The sequence below is a fragment of the Malaclemys terrapin genome, chromosome 20 (genome assembly GCF_027887155.1).
Source record: "Malaclemys terrapin pileata isolate rMalTer1 chromosome 20, rMalTer1.hap1, whole genome shotgun sequence".
NCBI classification, from domain to species: Eukaryota; Metazoa; Chordata; order Testudines; family Emydidae; genus Malaclemys; species Malaclemys terrapin.
The window spans coordinates 9,976,664-9,994,161 of NC_071524.1; positions in this window are offsets into that span (position 1 = coordinate 9,976,664).

Sequence of the window (17,498 nt, forward strand, 5' to 3'; positions counted from 1 at the left end):
AGAAGAGACCCAGAGCAATGACTCCATAGCCACTGCCAAAAAAAAGAAGGGAAGGGCAAAGACCAAGGTTCCCTTCCAAGCTACACATGTGGAGTCGAAAGCATGGCAAACATTTGCAGTCTAAAATGGTTGTGAATAAAGGCAAGGATTGATTCTGTTAGTGTCCTGGTGTTGTTGACATATGTGTCCACCTGTGAGAATCCTTCCCCACCCAGAGAAGCCCAGCTGTCTCAGGGACAAATCCACCAACAAGTGGTAACCTTTGCCCATGTAGTTCTGCACTATTTGTTAAGGTTGTCAGGCAGGGTTAACATATCTTAGTTTCCAGCAGAGGCAGGGACTTAAGGTGATGTAGCTATGAGCTGCCTACCACTCCAGTCCTGCTGCTGGTCACTGGGAAGAAAACCAGGTGCTTTGTCCTAATCCTGCAATACAGGGTTGCAAACCGCTAGTCAGAAAATAGTATTTCCATTGCACAGGAAATTTCAACATTTCAAAAATTTTGTTCTTTCCAAATCACAGTGAAAAGTTGGAATATTGATGTCTTCTACAAAATGGAAATTCGCCACAAAAAATCATTTTGGAATCATTGAAAAGTTTTGTTTTGATAATATCAAAATATTATTTTATACTATAATATATTAAATATAATATTTAACCTTAAATCTTGTGTATATAATAAAGCATTACAAATAATATTTGAACACAATATAAATGTCACAATAAGTGAATTGAAAAACAGTTGAAACGAAACATTTTGGCCTTAGCAAAGCAAAACTTCTGACAATATTGAAAAAAATTGTTTTGACAGTATTGAAATGAAATGAAAAAAATTGGAATGATTTGTTTTAACTTTCGCCTGTCAATAATTTCATCCAATCAGCATGTTCCTATGAAACCTTTTGATTTCAATTAAACTGAATTTTTCAACCAACTTTAGTCATGCATTGCTAAGGCTGTGTGTAGTCACATAACAGCCTCTGAGTCGTTTTTCTTGCATATGCATTTAAAGAGATATTGGCCTTAATTTCAAATTGGACTAAGCATTGGAATTATTTCCATCAGCAGCAGTTTTTAACTACCCATTGTTCTGTCTACCTCGGTACTTAAATTTCCAGCATAGTACCTACTGCTTTCCACATTTATTAGCAAACATGACATGCTGTTTTGCTTTCTATTAGCAGCTGAGTGGAAGAACTAGGAATAATCCTTGGTCTCTTGACTTTGAATACAGTGCCAAGCCGTCTGGGCATCATTGCCATTTTAAAGCTATGTTGATTATAACTGATTTCAGAAGCAGCTCGATATGAATGTGCATCTGGCACAAATAAGGACTGGAGTACAAATCCATTTCAAATTACCTCATCTGAATTTATAAATCAACAGGTTGAGTTCAATCATGAACTCTGGATTTAAATGTTAACAAATATATTTTTCTTTTTAAACTATGTCCGGCCTATTTACATTTGCTGAGAGAACACTTACACATACTGTAAGGGGACACAAAAGCTTTTCAAAGCTCCTGAGAACAAATTTCACTAACACCAGTGTTAACAAAAATTGTTATAAATGTGACCTTTTTTACCGATGACAATTCTGATGGATATTCCCATGCCATGGTCAGCGATTATACTGTGCTTTTAAAGTAGAAAAAGACGCTGGAAATGTGACACGTTATACAGCAATGATTTCCTGCTTAATTATGTTTTCCTTATGAAATTCTAATAAATGATTATTTCAATTATGATAGGGCCTTAGGACCCAGGCTGAGATCAGAGCCCTTCGGCACTGTACAAATACATAATTAGAGACAGTCACTGTTGTGAAAAGCTTACAATCTAAACAGACAAGATACACCAAGGAAGGATTATCATCATCCCCTTTTATAGATGGTTACCTAAAGCACAGAGAGAATAAAGAATTTACCCGAGAGAGACAAGGTGGGTGAGGTAATATCTTGCATTGCTCTAACTGTTGTTGGAGAACGAGACAAGTTTTTGAGCTAGAGAGCTCTTCTTCAGGTCTGGGAAAGAGCTGAAGAAGAATTTCTAGACAAATGCACCATGAAACCAATTATATTCCTGAGATGCATCAATTATATCTTCATCCTCTGGATAGATGACTTTGTTGACAATAGAGCAAGTTTTCCTCGTTATATTCACTCTATTATATTCAGTAACTTGCCTTTTATCATATTCAGCTGTAACGCAAGAAACCTACAGGCTTGTATCCTGTAAAATAGCATATGTTAGCATAAGTGTGGTTAAGTAGACCGTAACCCTTGTCACAGGCTACCTTTAGATTTTGGGAACTCAGAAGAGCTTGCTCAGTGGTAGGAGTTAGAATGTTCCAGTTAGTGAGACCACAAGGAACATGGAAGTAATAACCACAAATCCACTTCAGCAAGGGGTGGCAGTATGATCTGCAATGGAAACATGTGCTTTTCTAATCCACTAGGATTCTTTAGGCACATCAACTAAATAATGGATAAAGGAGAACCATTGAATAAAATGTATTTGACCTTTCAATAGCCTTTGACAAGGTCTCTCTCAAGTGGCAAGAAAAGAAACTAAGTATTCATTGGGTGAGAGACAGAGTTTCTGGCTAAGAGAAACTGGCTAAGAGAGCAAAAGAAGAGGAATAAATGGTCAATTAAGGTGCCTGGAGGGTGCCTAAAGGCTCTGTACCAGGCTCAGTGTTGAATAATATGTTTATTAATTATTCAGAAAGGAGCAAAAAGTGACGTATCAAAATGTGCAGATGGTACAACATGCTCAGGGTCCAGCTGACTGCCATGCATGAGATCAGAAGGATTTTTCCCTGAGTCAGATTGGCAGGGAACTTGGGAAAAAATGGGGAGGGTTCCCTTCCTCTGAGGTGTGGGGTGAGGATTGCTTGTTGGGATTATCCTGGTGTATCTCACCTAATCATTTTCCTGCCATTTCAGCAGCCTCGGGCACTGGTGCACCTCAAAACTTCCTAGTCTCTGCCTCTGACGCACAAGTCTCTAGTCTCCCGCAGGCTGTAATGCTTTAGTCTCATTTCAGCTATTGGGTTTAGTGTGTGGGTGCTGGGTGGTGCTGGTGGCCTGTGATATACAGGAGGTCAGACTAGATGATCTGGTGGCCCCTTCTGGACTGAAACTCTACTCAGAATAGCTAAGCCCAGAGAAGATTTTGCAGAACTTCGGAAGGAGCTGAGGGAATGAGCGGCTCAATGGGAAATAAATTCCATGTTGAGGTTATGCCTGGCAGTGGTTGAGGGGAAACAAGGTCACGCACATTGGAGGAAATAGCTGGATCCCTTGCAGGTAGATTAGCTGTAACCAGAGCACTGGGCATCAGTAGGTACAGCTCAATGAAGACCTTGTTCAACGTGCGCTCACAAAAGGGAAGCAAATGTTACTATGTGTAAATAAGACATTAGAAGAGAATGGTGAGTATATTCGAGTGTCACTCTATGAACCAATGAGATGCCCCCATCTCGACAGATGTGTCCCAGGCTGGCAGGTCATGGGCACGCCATCTAAGTGGTGCCCGGGGGCTGGGGCAATTTGACCCCTAGTGCATGGTGCCCCTGTCTCGGTCTCCAATGGTGAAAAGCTCTTTTCTATTCTCATTCCAAGTGAGTGGTGTCCCTTTCTGGCTCACACAGACAGCAGAGAAGCGGAGTCGCTGGAGCACAGAGCGGCTGTGGCTTTCTGTCTATTTTACCGCAAAGGAAAACAACCACTCAGCTGAGAGCAGCTGCCACTTATTTGCTGGCTTGACCATAGCAAGAGAACGGGGATTCAGAGCAGCAGGGGACTGCAGCTTCCCCTTTACCGAGACCAGAATGAGCAGAAATGAGCTGGGAACAGGGAGCCTGATTTTCTGATGCCTTGATCCTTGTGCCATCATTTGCAACTGTACAAAGTGAGTGTGAAACATTACCATCCTCTTTTAGCAGCCCTTTGCCCTGATGCAATCACAGCACCAGGTGCAGGGCAACGGCCATTCAGGCCTGAAGTGCAACTACAGTTCGTCCCCTATCTAAACCCAAGAAGCAGAAGAAAAAGGTCATTGGAGAGAGCATCTAAACCTCAAGGAGAAAAGCAGAACAAAACAACAACCAGCCGTGGCTTCCCATTGACCTGAATCTTGCAGAGAAGAAGGTGACTCACAGCACCGAGTCACTGCAGCTCCTAGGCTGTGAGGAGCATCAGACAGAGAGGAGACTGGAGAACAGAGCTAGTCCTTTGTCTGAGACCAAAGGACGTGGAGGAGATTCAGAGCATATCCCTTGTTTCTTGGGGAGCAGAAGCTGCCTCAGAATTTGCAGGCAGTTGAGTGAATGCTGATTCCAGCAATGATTCTCGCGCTGTCTATGTGTCTGATCTGTGAGTACTGGGCTTTGTTTCCGCCTTAAGAAAAGTACGAGTAAAATTGGCCTGTCCTAGACAGAGCAGTTATATGTTGCAGCAGAGCAGAGAGCTTGGATTGGAAACTGTTTTGTGCCATTAGGGCACGAACAAGGCTTTGCTCTCCTTGTCTATCATGCCGTGTGCTGGAATGACTCCCTTGGGTTTCTATAGCTTAACTCTTTTATGAGGATAGGTTGTTGGCCTCTTGCTTAACCCTCATCCTGGAGGACCAGTGCACTGATTTTTGTCTGGTTCCTAGTGTGGTATGCTGAAAACCCTATTAAAATTGTGGCTGTCATTTCAAATTTCAGGGGGGTTTCCTGATCCTGCTTCCAGGCAGGGGCTCTGTAGAGAAGCATGCAATTTGGGTATTTTAGCAATCAATTCTACCGAGATCCAGCCTAGAGTAAGGTGGAGTGAGTTGGTCTTCTTTCCCTTAGGGAGGATCCTGCTTTGTCTCTCTCCGTATTTGGTTCCTGTGTGTTAAGGTTCTGGATTCCAAGCAATAAATAGTTTTACACTGCAACCTTGCAACAAGAGTATTATCTTTTTAACTAATTTCATTCTTTATGTGCCATGAAATGCAACACCTACACTTTGACCTATCCGATTTCCAGGTGTTAAAGCTGCGGGCATTGGAAGACACTAGCCTTCCCATTGAATCAAAGTGCTGTCACCAGGATGACCAAACACACAATACCCCAGCAAGGGCTCTTCAGCCTCATTCACAACTTTAACTTTATTGGCACCTGATAGAAATTCTGTAGCTATGAAGCTTTTCAGGTGAAAGAAGAAATGATTATTTTTCCACTAAAGTGTTTTTATTTCCCCCCAAAGCTTTGAGTTTTACATCCCAGCAGCAGCAGGTCTCCAACTGCAATTCCTCATCAGGTGAGTGAGAGCTGACATGAGTTCACTATGAAACCAGGGCCAAATCACACTGCCATTTGCATTGGTGTCATCCTTTTCTGATTACAGTGACACCTGTGTAATTAAAGAGTGGCCCAACTGACATCCACTGGCCCTGCTTCTCCACCACCTTGTATTTTGTGTCACAATTTACGCCTGAGTATAAAATGCTGCCTTTCTGGTCGGAGAGAGCTTCATACCTTCATGGCACTGGTGTGAATTTCTACATAAGGGACCAGGCAATGGAGAACTGATGTTAGCAGAGTTACGGCAGATTTACACAATGTAACTCGGACAAGAAGCATCAACAAATCACAAAAAATCACCAAAAAGAATCTCAAATGTTGTAATTTTCAGGATAGCAACTTTGCAACCTTCTGGCCAGCTATTCTGTTCCATTCTATTCTATATGGGTTCTTATAGCATATTTGTCACCATAGTGTCTAAGCACCTTCTCTGATTAGCACACCGATAAGACCCTGGTCTTCAAATGTGCCAAGTGCCCACAACTCTAAATAAAGTCCACGGGATCTGTAGACATTTGTTGGCCAAGCTGCTGAATGGAGCAGCATGGATTTTTTTCAGGGTTGTGAGTTCAATCCTTGAGGGGGCCACTTAGCGATCTCGGGCAAAATCAGTACTTGGTCCTGATAGTGAAGGCAAAGGGCTGGACTCAATGACCTTTCAAGGTCCCTTCCAGTTCTAGGAGATAGGGTAGGAGATAGTTTCATTCAACTCAAAATGCTTTTTTTTCCTTTTTCTTTTCTTTCAATTTGAAACAAACCATTTCCCTCCCCCATATTATTAAGTTTGAGCCCCAATTATCAATTATTCACTCAGCTCTGGCACTGAGCATCTACAGGTCTTAAAAATTTCATTTTGAGCCATTGGTGCTTAGCACTTTTTAAAGCCAGGACTCCACAGGCCCAGTCCATACCCCAAGTTGCGTTGGGCCCTTTCTCTTCCACAGGAACTGGATTAGGCCCTAATCATCAAAAAGGGAAATCGCTCATGTTGTGTGTTTTATGGTCTCTGTTTTTCCAGGGTATCTTCCTGCTCCCAGTCCATATATGGACAAGTCATCAGCTTATGTGGGCGACACTGTTCTTTATCGGTGTCTCACCCCCTCGGATTTTCCCATGAGCTTCGCTTTCCTTTGCAAGGATGGCAAGGAAATGGCAAGGAAACCAGCTGTGCCAGGGAAATTCTCCTTTGACTTTCCCTATCATGTGTCTGGGCAGAGTTCGGGCAACTTTTCCTGTGGGTATTAGCACAAGGGCCTCCACAACCAAGTGTGGAATTCTGACCTCAGCATCGCCCGCTACCTGCGTGTCACAGGTGAGGAGGCATCCATTGCGCGGAGAATAAAATTGCTCCCATTATTTAGTATCAGAAATGAACAAATATTTTGTTTAGTAGCATATTGTGGCAACACAGGGCCCATTCCTGCAACAGAAAGTTGCCCTTTCAATGGGGACACTCAGCATTGCAGTGTTGGCACATGAGAGTTTTAGAACTGGAGCATGGTAAAGTACCTGTTCCTCAGAAGACCTCCATGTGGCTGGCACGGTGCTGAGAACCATTAATTGGCATCAGAGTGAATGAGAGTTTCTGACAATGAGTATTTCTCAGTCCTCACTCAGCTACTTTGAATTAATTGGACTCAAATATCCATGTACTCTGGGATCTCTTTTTCAGCAATGGCCAATGCTGGGTGCTTCACAGGAAGGTTGAAAACTACGGAACTGATTGAATAATTACTTTTGTGATATTTTTCTAATATAGCATTTGAAAAATATTAGCTGAGGCCTTTCCTGGGGGAAGGCTGTCTCTGTGCTTAAAGCAGTGGTTGGCAATTCAAGCCCTCTGAGTTCAACTCTCACATTGCACATTTTGTAATCCATCTGATTTCTCAGTAAAAATAGGGTAATCATATTTTCCTATATTCTGTCTGAAATGTGTCATCAGGCTAAATGCAAAATTACTTAGATTCTCCAATGATGGGTGATGAACCAGCTGTGGATAGGGCAGGCCAAATATAATTTTCCAATTATTTAATTAACAATTTTTGTGAAATATTTTCAATGAAATATTCTATGGATAAGATGACCTATTATTTGCCCATCTTCATGCATTATTTTAAGGGCCATCACTAATGGCAGAATTAGGATCACAGGATAGTATATTGAATATGGATGCATCTTTAGTCACACTTAGCTCTTGTACAGCATTTTCTAGCTGTAGATCTCAAAGCACTTCAAACATGACAATGAGTGTTGTTGGGAAACCAAGGCACAAAGAGGGGCAGTGACATGCTCAAGGTCACAGATCAGATCCTTGGCAAAGCTAGGGTTGGAATACAGATCTGCTAATCCCTGGAACATACCATTTCCATGTGAGGGGAACAGCTATGACATCTAGTGTTGAGGGAATAGAGCAGGTCAGAGAGTTTTCATTGAAATGTTTTTTTGATGGAAAACGTTGTTGTCATCTAAAATTAAATGTTTCAAAATATATCAAATTTGATGAAATTCTGGTAGAATTTTTTTAATTTGCTTGTTTTGAAACATAAAGGGTCCCTCATGGAGCTGACTGAAACTTGGAATTACCAGTTTATGGGATTTCAACATCTTGAATTTTTTTTCATTCCTATTTGGATCAAAACAAAAAAAAATAATTATTTCCTTTCAGAGTTTTGGAATTTAATTCAGCCTATTTCATTACAATACAAACAGGAGACAATTTGGTCTAGAAAAGAAGATAAATTACTCTAATCTTTACTAAGTAGTAGCTGCCCTTATTGATTTTAAAGTAAAATAAAATGAGAATAATAGAATATGTTAACTATTGGGGGGGAGGAATAGTTCAGTGTTTTGAGCATTGGCCTGATAAATCTAGGGTTGTGAGTTCAATCCTTAAGAGAGCCACTTAGGGATCTGGGGCAAAATCAGTACATGGTCCTGCTAGTGAAGGCAGGGGGCTGGACTGAATGACCTTTCAGGGTCCCTTCCAGTTCTACGAGATAGGTATATCTCCATAAATATAGGGCATTGTTTGGACTTCTGAGTAACCAGTGAGGTACTATAGAAGCTGTTTTGTGCTGGGTTGGTAAATCTAAGTATTGGAATATCCAGCAGCGTTTGGGGTTTATCTGCCCTATTCTGTTTGCAGTTCACCCTGATTGAATGACCTCACCTGGCTCCCCCGGCAGCATCGTCACACCTGGCGACAGTCTGCTCAGAGACAGGAGGCTCCCCCAGAGTCCTGACTGGCTTTGTAGAGAGTAGTTCCAGAGCATCGCCTGGTGACTCCATGACACAAGGACAGTGTGGGACCCGAACCAATGACCAAAAGTGAGAGATGGCGGGGAGGGGCAGCACCTGGGCCTCGTTGGTGAACCGAGGGGCTGGGCACTTCCACCCACCACCCGCTTGCAGGCACCTTAGAAGACAACTTTGGGGGAGGGATACAGGTGGGAGATGGGTTGATCAGAAGGAGATCGCTCCCCCAGCCTGGCTGTCCCCCAGCTCCTGGGACCCCGAGACCCCCTGGGACACACTTGGCCTGTCGTTGGTCTGAGCTTGAGAGAGACGTCCTGACAGACCAGGCCCGGGTGAGGGACCCACCAACAGCACCAATTCCACCAGCCCCCATGCGGGAAGTGAGTTGGGTTCCTGCTGACACCCCCCTCCCTTGTCATGGGTCCTGTCCCTGCCTGCTGTGTTGTGTCTCTCTTCTGGCCTTCCCCTGCTGCCTTGGGTCAGTGAGTGTCTGGCTGGGCCAGCCTGGGTTGCAAGAAAAAAAATAATTAAAAGAAAAAAAGTGGGGGGGAGGGATAGCTCAGTGGTTTGAGCATTGGCCTGCTAAACCCAGGGTTGTGAGTTCAATTCTTGAGGGGGTCATTTAGGGATCTGGAGCAAAACAAACTGTCTGGGGATTGGTCCTGCTTTGAGCAGGGGGTTGGACTAGATGACCTTCTGAGGTCCCTTCCAACCCTGATATTCTATGATTCTATTATATCACCTTATGACTGGTCAGTAGTAATATTGACTATTATGAAATTATTTGAAAATAATGCAAGAATGAAATAAAATAAATTTCAAACCAAAGTTTTGAAACTCCAAAATGAAATTTCAAAATTTCAAAAATCTGAAACAATTTTTCAAAATTCCAACATGAACCTTTTCCAAATCCAGACTTTTTGTCAGAATTTCCAGTTTCTAGGGAATTTAAAAAGTATACATATTTGGTTTTGTTCCAAATAGGAATGGAATATAAATTTCAAAATCTTTAAATCTCCCGGGCTCAACAGGTAATGATCAACGGCTCCATGTCTAGTTGGCAGCCAGTTTCAAGCGGAGTGCCCCAAGGGTCGGTCCTGGGGCTGGTTTTGTTCAATATCTTCATTAATGATCTGGAGGATGGCGTGGACAGCACTCGCAGCAAGTTTGCAGATGATACTAAACTGGGAGGCGTGGTAGATACACTGGAGGGTAGGGATCGGATACAGAAGGTCCTAGACAAATTAGAGAATTGGTCCAAAAGAAACCTGACGAGGTTCAACAAGGACAAGTGCAGAGTCCTGTACTTAGGATGGAAGAATCCCATTCACTGTTACAGACTGGGGACCGAATGGCTAGGAAGCAGTTCTGCAGAAAAGGACCTAGGGGTTACAGTGGACGAGAAGCTGGATATGAGTCGACAGTGTGCCCTTGTTGCCAAGAAGGCTAACGGCATTTGGGTCTGTATATATAGGGTCATTGCCAGCAGATCGAGGGACGTGATCATTCCCCTCTATTCGACATTGGTGAGGCCTCCTCTGGAGTACTGTGTCCAGTTTTAGGCCCCACACTATAAGAAGGATGTGGAAAAATTAGAAAGAGTGCAGCGGAGGGAAACAAAAATGATTAGGGGGCTGGAGCACATGACTTATGAGGAGAGGCTGAGGGAACTGGGATTGTTTAGTCTGCAGAAGAGAAGAAAGAGGGGGGATTTGATAGCTGCTTTCAACTACTTGAAAGAGGGTTCCAAAGAGGATGGATCTAGACTGCTCTCAGTGGTACCAGATGACAGAACAAGGAGTAATGGTCTTAAGTTGCAGTGCGGGAGGTTTAGGTTGGATATTAGGAAAAACCTGTTCACTAGGAGGGTGGTGAAGCACTGGAATGGGTTACCTAGGAAGGTGGTGGAATCTCCTTCCTTAGAGGTTTTTAAGGTCAGGCTTGACAAAGCCCTGTCTGGGATGATTTAGTTGGGAATTGGTCCTGCTTTGATCAGGGGGTTGGACTAGATGACCTCGTGAGGTCCCTTTCAACCCTGATATTCTATGATTTTATGATTCTAAGAATAGGTAATTGCAAGGGTAAACTAGCGCTATGAGTAGGGTAGATTAGCATGGAAGGATTAGATTTTTATCAGCAACTGTTTGTAAATATTGAAGTCACTGCATATACACACAAAAACAAATGGAAAAAAATCAATTATTATAATCAACATTACCTGATTAAATGAAGAAAAATGTGCTTGAGAACATGTTAGGGTTTGATTTAAGGATGTTTACTTTGTATATTTTGACATGAAATGTTGACATGGGGAAAAAGTGACTGCTTCACTATTAGCATATCTAAGAGGGTTTCCTATTTTTGCTCTAACACTTTCTGCTCTTGTGATTTTTGCCCAAACAACACCAGCAATGCCAACAGCCGTGACCCAGAGACGACCTCTCCCCATGGTAAATCACCTCATTCATTCATGAATTCAGAAATTTTTCCGGTGCCCTAGGATTTGATTTACAGAAAAGCAGAGCTCCTTACTGTAGGAGCTGTCATCTTTCCCTCTCACTCGCCTCCCTTCTTCTTGAAATCGTATATATAGGACGTGTTCACCCTGCGTTCCATTGAATGGGCTGCCTCCAGTTAGCCTGGTGCAATGGTGTATAAATCACCATCACCGCCATTCCTACAGTGAGGCTGTTTGCTCTCCTGCAGGATTCACCTCACAGGAGGGCAGATGCTGTGTCCCCAAGCCCCAGCTTCCATCAGGATGCTCCATTGTAGTTCTGTAATGGGAAGTCTGAGGGGAGGTCTGACTTAGAGCCATCCTGGGTCACTCTGAACCAGACTGAAAGAATTTGCAGCCAATTTGTGCAGCCACATCCTCTCTCCCAAGCAGAATTTCCAGGGCGGAACCTCCAGCCGGCTCTGGGCTACTCAGAACTGGACCTAGAATATGCACAGATAATCTTCTAACTAAGACACCTGAACGACACTGCGACTGAATTGAGTCTGTCCACTCAACAGGGGGAAGGCAAGGGGAAATATCCATCAGAATTGTCATCGGTAAAAAAGGTCACATTTATAACATTTTTTGTTAACACTGGTGTTAGTGAAATCTTTTCCCCTCATCTGTTCATCTACGCACTCCCTCTCCATGGCCCCACAAAGTCGCGGGACCTCCTTGTCAACCTCCTCCTAGCCCTGGGCAAAATGGCCATCTACAAAACTAGGGAGAGGAGGTTGGCCGACGGGGTTTCCTGTGACTGTGGGGCCTATTTCCACTCCTCAGTCCATTCACGCATCTGGGCAGAGTTCCTCTGGGCAGCACCTGCTGGCTCCCTTGACACCTTCGAGGAGCAGTGGGTGCTTTCTGGAGTTCTCTGCTCGGTGTCCTCGTCAAGTTCCCTTCATTTAGCCCTGTGACCTCACTCCTGTTCCTGTTATATCATTAGTTGTCCCCCACAATTATTTGGATTCTTGGACCGGTGGATCTTCCTCTTAAGCTGGGGGGAGGTCCTTTAGCAGTGGGTAGGCTTCTGGCCACCCACTTCCTGGAATCCAATAGGACTACTCTGCTGTATCCAAAGCCTATCACAAAATCCATTTCAAATGACCTCATCCGGATTTACAGGTCAACACATTGAGTTCAATAATGAACTCTGGATTTAAATATCAACCAATATATTCTCTTTTTTTTTTTTTTGGAATTATGTCTGGCCTAAGGCGGAAGGCAAGACCGGGGAGACAGGCTGGATCTCCTGATGCTCGCTTGACACATGGGGCTCTCCAGGCCTTGTACTCCCCGGCGCGTACTTCAGGAGGTGAGAGCCGCTTTACCACACACTGCTTGGGTCTTCCTCAACCAAATAGGAATGTAAAATAAATTTCAAAATCTTTAAATCCCATGAATAGGTAATTGCAAGTATAAACCAGCACTATGAATAGGTTTAGATTACAATGGAAGGACAAGATTTTTATCAGTAATTGTCGGTAAACATCGATGTCACTGCATATACACACACTAACAAATGGGGGGGGGAATCATTTATTATCATCAAAATTACCAGATTAAATAAAGAAAAATGTGCTTGAGAACATATTAGGGTTTGACTTAAGGATGTTTACTTTGTATATTTTGACATGAGATGTTGACAATGTATCTTTAAACAGTAAGAAATCTTTAACTATTTGAATTTCAATATCTATTGTTATTAAATAATATAAAATAAAGTAAAAAAAAAAAAACTCTTCCCCAACATCGGAAAAAAAGTGACTGCTTCACTGTTAGCATATCTAAGAGGGTTTCCTATTTTTGCTCTAACACTTTCTGTTCTTGTGATTTTTGCACAGACAAAACCAGCAATGCCAACAGCCGTGACCCAGAGATGACTCTCCCCATGGTAAATCACCTCATTCATTCATGAATTTGGAAATTTCTCGGGTGCCCTAGGATCTGAATTACAGAAAAGCAGAGCTCCTTACTATAGGAGCTGTCATCTTTCCTTCTCACTCACCTCCCTTCTTCTTGAAAGTGTATATATAGGATGTGTTCACCCTGCGTTCCATTGAATGGGCTGCTGCTAGTTAGTCTGGTGCAATAGGGTATAAATCACCATCACCGCCATTCCCTACAGTAAGGTTGTTTGTTGTCCAGCAGGATTCACTTCAAGGGAGGGCAGATGCTGTGTCCCCAAGCCCCAGCTTCCACCAGGGTGCTCCATGGTAGTTCTGCTAATGGGAGCTCTGAGGGGAGGTCTGACTTAGAACCATCCTGGGTCACTCTGAACCAGAATAAAAGATTTTTCAGCCAATTTGTGCCACCACAGCCTCTGTCCCAAGCAGAATTTCCAGGGCAGAACCTCCAGCCGGGTCTGGGCTACTTGGAATTGGACCCTGAATATGCACAGATAATCTTCCAACTAAGAGACACCTGGATGGCACTGCTACTGAATTGGTTCTGTCCACTCAACAGGGGGAAGGTAAGACCAGGGAGACTGGCTGGATCTCCTGACGCTTGCTTGGCACATGGGGATCTCCAGGCCTTGTACTCCCCGGTGCGTACTTCAGGAGGTGAGGGCCGCTTTACCGCACACTGCTTGGGACTTCCTCAACCCGGTCCTGTGAGAGGGCATGCTCCACCCACCCTCCACCCCAGGTCCTCCGGACTTTTCATCGGGCCCCTGCCCCGTGGACCTGCCAGGGCATCCCACCCTGTCAAGGCTCCTTCCCCACTCTGAACTTTAGGGTATAGCTGTGGGGGCCTGCATGAAAACTTCTAAGCTTAACTACCAGCTTAGATCTGGTCTGCTGCCACCACTCCCAAGGGCTAGCTCCCTTCCCTGGGTAGCCTTGTGAGACTTTCCACCAATTCCCTGGTGAACACTGATCCAAAAATCCCTTGGATCTTAAAACAAGGAGGAATTAATCATTCCCCCCCCCTTCCCCAATTCCTGGTGAGTCCAGATCAATCCCCTTGGTTCTTAAAACAAGGAAAAATCAATCAGGTTCTTAAAAAGAAGGCTTTTAATTAAAGAAAGAAAGGTAAAAATCATCTCTGTAAAATCAGGATGGAAAATAACTTTGCAGGGTAATCAGACTCAAAGAGCCCAGAGTTCTAGCCTTAAGTTCAAAGCTACAGCAAACAGAGATAAACACTCTAGCAAAAGGTACATTTATAAGTTGAGAAAACAAAGATAAAACTAACACGCCTTGCCTGGCTGTACTTACAAGTTTGAAATATGAGAGACTTGTTCAGAAAGATGTGGAGAGCCTGGATTGATGTCTGGTTCCTCTTAGTCCCAAGAGCGAACAACCACCAACACAAAGAGCAGAAACAAAAGCCTTCCCCCCACCAAGATTTGAAAGTATCTTGTCCCCTTATTGGTCCTTTGGGTCAGGTGTCAGCCAGGTTACCTGAACTTCTTAACCCTTTACAAGTAAAAGGATTTTGGAGTCTCTGGCCAGGAGGGATTTTATAGTATTGTACACAGGAGGGCTGTTACCCTTCCCTTTATAGTTATGACACACCCCTTTACCACGAGCTGGCTGCAGAACTTGAGCCAGTTCGGTTCCGGACCATGCCAAGAAAACATCTGTACACGCTCATGCACCACACTCTTCATGTCCTCACCCTTGGGTCCCGCCCTGGCACGAAGTGGCGGGAGCTCTTGCCACCTCTGGAGGGTGAGGAGCCCCAGTGGGCCAGCCTATATTCCACCCTGGTCCCGAGGCCCACTGGGGAAGTCAGCTGGCGGATCCCTCACGGGGCCATGAGCACAGCTGTGTACTTGGCGCGATTCACTCCCCTCCCAGGCACCTGCCCCTTTTGCAGTGTGACGGAGACCCTGGCGCATGTTTATCTGGAGTGCACCAGGTTGCAGCCGCTATTCCAGCTCCTCCTAGATATTTTATTCAGTTTTTGGTTGCACTTTTCCCCTCACCTGTTCATCTATGCACTCCCTATCCGTGGCCCCACAAAGTTGCAGGAAACCCCGTTGGCCAACCTTCTCTCCCTACTTTTGTAGAAGGCCAGTTTGCCCAGGGCTAGGAGGAGGTTGACAAGGAGGTCTCACGACTTTGTGGGGCCATGGATAGGGAGTGCGTAGATTAACAGGTGAGGGGGAAAGATTTCACTAACACCAGTGTTAACAAAAAACTTTATAAATGTGACCTTTTTTACCGATGACAATTCTGATGGATATTCCCATGCCAGGGTAAGCGATTATACTGCGCTTTTAAAGCAGAACAAGTCACTGCAAGTCTGACATGTTATACAGCAATGATTTCCTGCTTTATTATGTTTTCCTTATGAAATTCTAATGAAGATTATTTCAATTATGATAGGGCCTTAGGACCCCAGCTGAGATCAGAGCCTTTAGGCACTGTACAGATACATAATTAGAGACAGTCATGGTTGTGAAAAGTTTACAATCTAAATTGACAAGATACACCAAGGAAGGATTATCATCATCCCCTTTTATAGATGGTTACCTAAAGCAAGAGAGAATAAAGAGTTTACCCGAGAGAGACAAGGTAGGTGAGGTAATATCTTCCATTGCACCAACTGCTGTTGGAGAAAGAGACAAGTTTTCAAGGTAGAGAGCTCTTCTTCAGGTCTGGGAAAGAACTGAAGAAGAATTTCTGGCCAAATGCACCATGAAACCAATTATATTCCTGAGATGCATCAATGCTATCTTCATCCTCTGGACAGATGACTTTGTAGACAAGAAAGCAAGTTTTCCTCATTATGTTCACCCTACTATATATTCAGTGGCTTGCCTTTTATCATATTCAGCTGTAATGCAAGAAACCTACAGGTTTGTATCCTGTAAAATAGCATATGTTAGCGTAAGTGTGGTTAAGTAGACTATAACCCTTGTCACAAATCAACGTCTACCTTTAGATTTTGGGAACTCAGAAGAGCTTGCTCAATGGTAGGAGTTAGAATGTTCCAGTCAGTGGACTCTGGAGAAGCAGGGCCAATGGATGTCAGTTGGGCCACTCTTTAAATATTTTCCTATATTCTGTCAGAAATGTGTCATCAGGCTAAATGCAAAATTACTTAGATTCTCCAATGATGGGAGATGAACCAGCGGTGGATAGGGCAGGCCGAATATAATTTTCCAATTATTTAATTAACGATTTTTGTGAAATATTTTATATGAAATATTCGATGGATAAGGTGTCCTCTTATTTGCCCATCTTCATGCATTATTTCAAGGGCCATCACTAATGGCAGAATTAGGACCACAGGGTTATATATTGAATATAGATGTATCTTTATTCACACTTAGCTCTTGTACAGCATTTTCTAGCTGTAGATCTCAAAGCACTTCAAACATGACAATGAGTGTTGTTGGGAAACCAAGGCACAGAGAGGGGCAGTGACATGCTCAAGGTCACAGATCAGATCCTTGGCAAAGCTAGGGTTGGAATACAGGTCTGCTAATCCCTGGGACATACCACTTCCATGTGAGGGGAACAGCTATGACATCTAGTGCTGAGGGAATAGAGCTGGGTTAGAGATTTTTCATTGAAATGTTTTTTGATGGAAATTGTTGTTGTCATCTAAATTGAAATATTTCAAAATGTATCAAATTCGATGAAAATTCCTGTAGATCTTTTTTTTAATTTGTTAGTTTTGAGACATAAAGGGTCCCTCATGGAGCTGACTGAAACTTGGAATTGCCAGTTCATGGGATTTCGATATCTTGATTTTTTTTCATTCCTATTTGGATCAAAAAAAAAAAAATCATAATGTCCTTTCAGATTTTTTGAATTTAATTCAAACTATTTCATTACAATACAAACAGGAGACAATTTCAAAGAAGATAAATTACTCTAATCTGTACTAAGTAGTTGCTGCCCTTAATGGTTTTAAAATAAAATAAAATGAGAATAATATAATATTTTAAATATGATGTCACATTATGATTTGTTAGTAGTAATATTGCATATTGTCATGAAATTATGTGAAAATAATATAAGAATGAAATAAAATAAATTCCAAAACAAAGTTTTGAAACTACAAGATAAAATTTCAAAATTTCAAAAATCTGAAACAAATTAACACCGGTTAATTAAACAACATGTGCACAAACCTCTTAGGACACCAAAAATCCAATCCTGTTCTTAAAAAAAGGTAAATCTTATTAAAACAAAAAGGAAGAAAATACACCTGGAATTTAGGCTTTTGCTAGATTTTAGAAGAGCAATTCCAAAAATTAAGCACCCAAAATAGCTTTCTTGGGGGTTCATCTTAAAGGTTACAAGCAAACAAAAGCATCTGGGTTTAGCACAGAGGGGTCCACAAGCCAAAATAAAGAAATAAACCTGATCACATCTATCTAAACATTCCCTGTCCCAATGATTCCTTCTAGGTATGGAAGATAATTTTTCCTACCTGGTTCAAT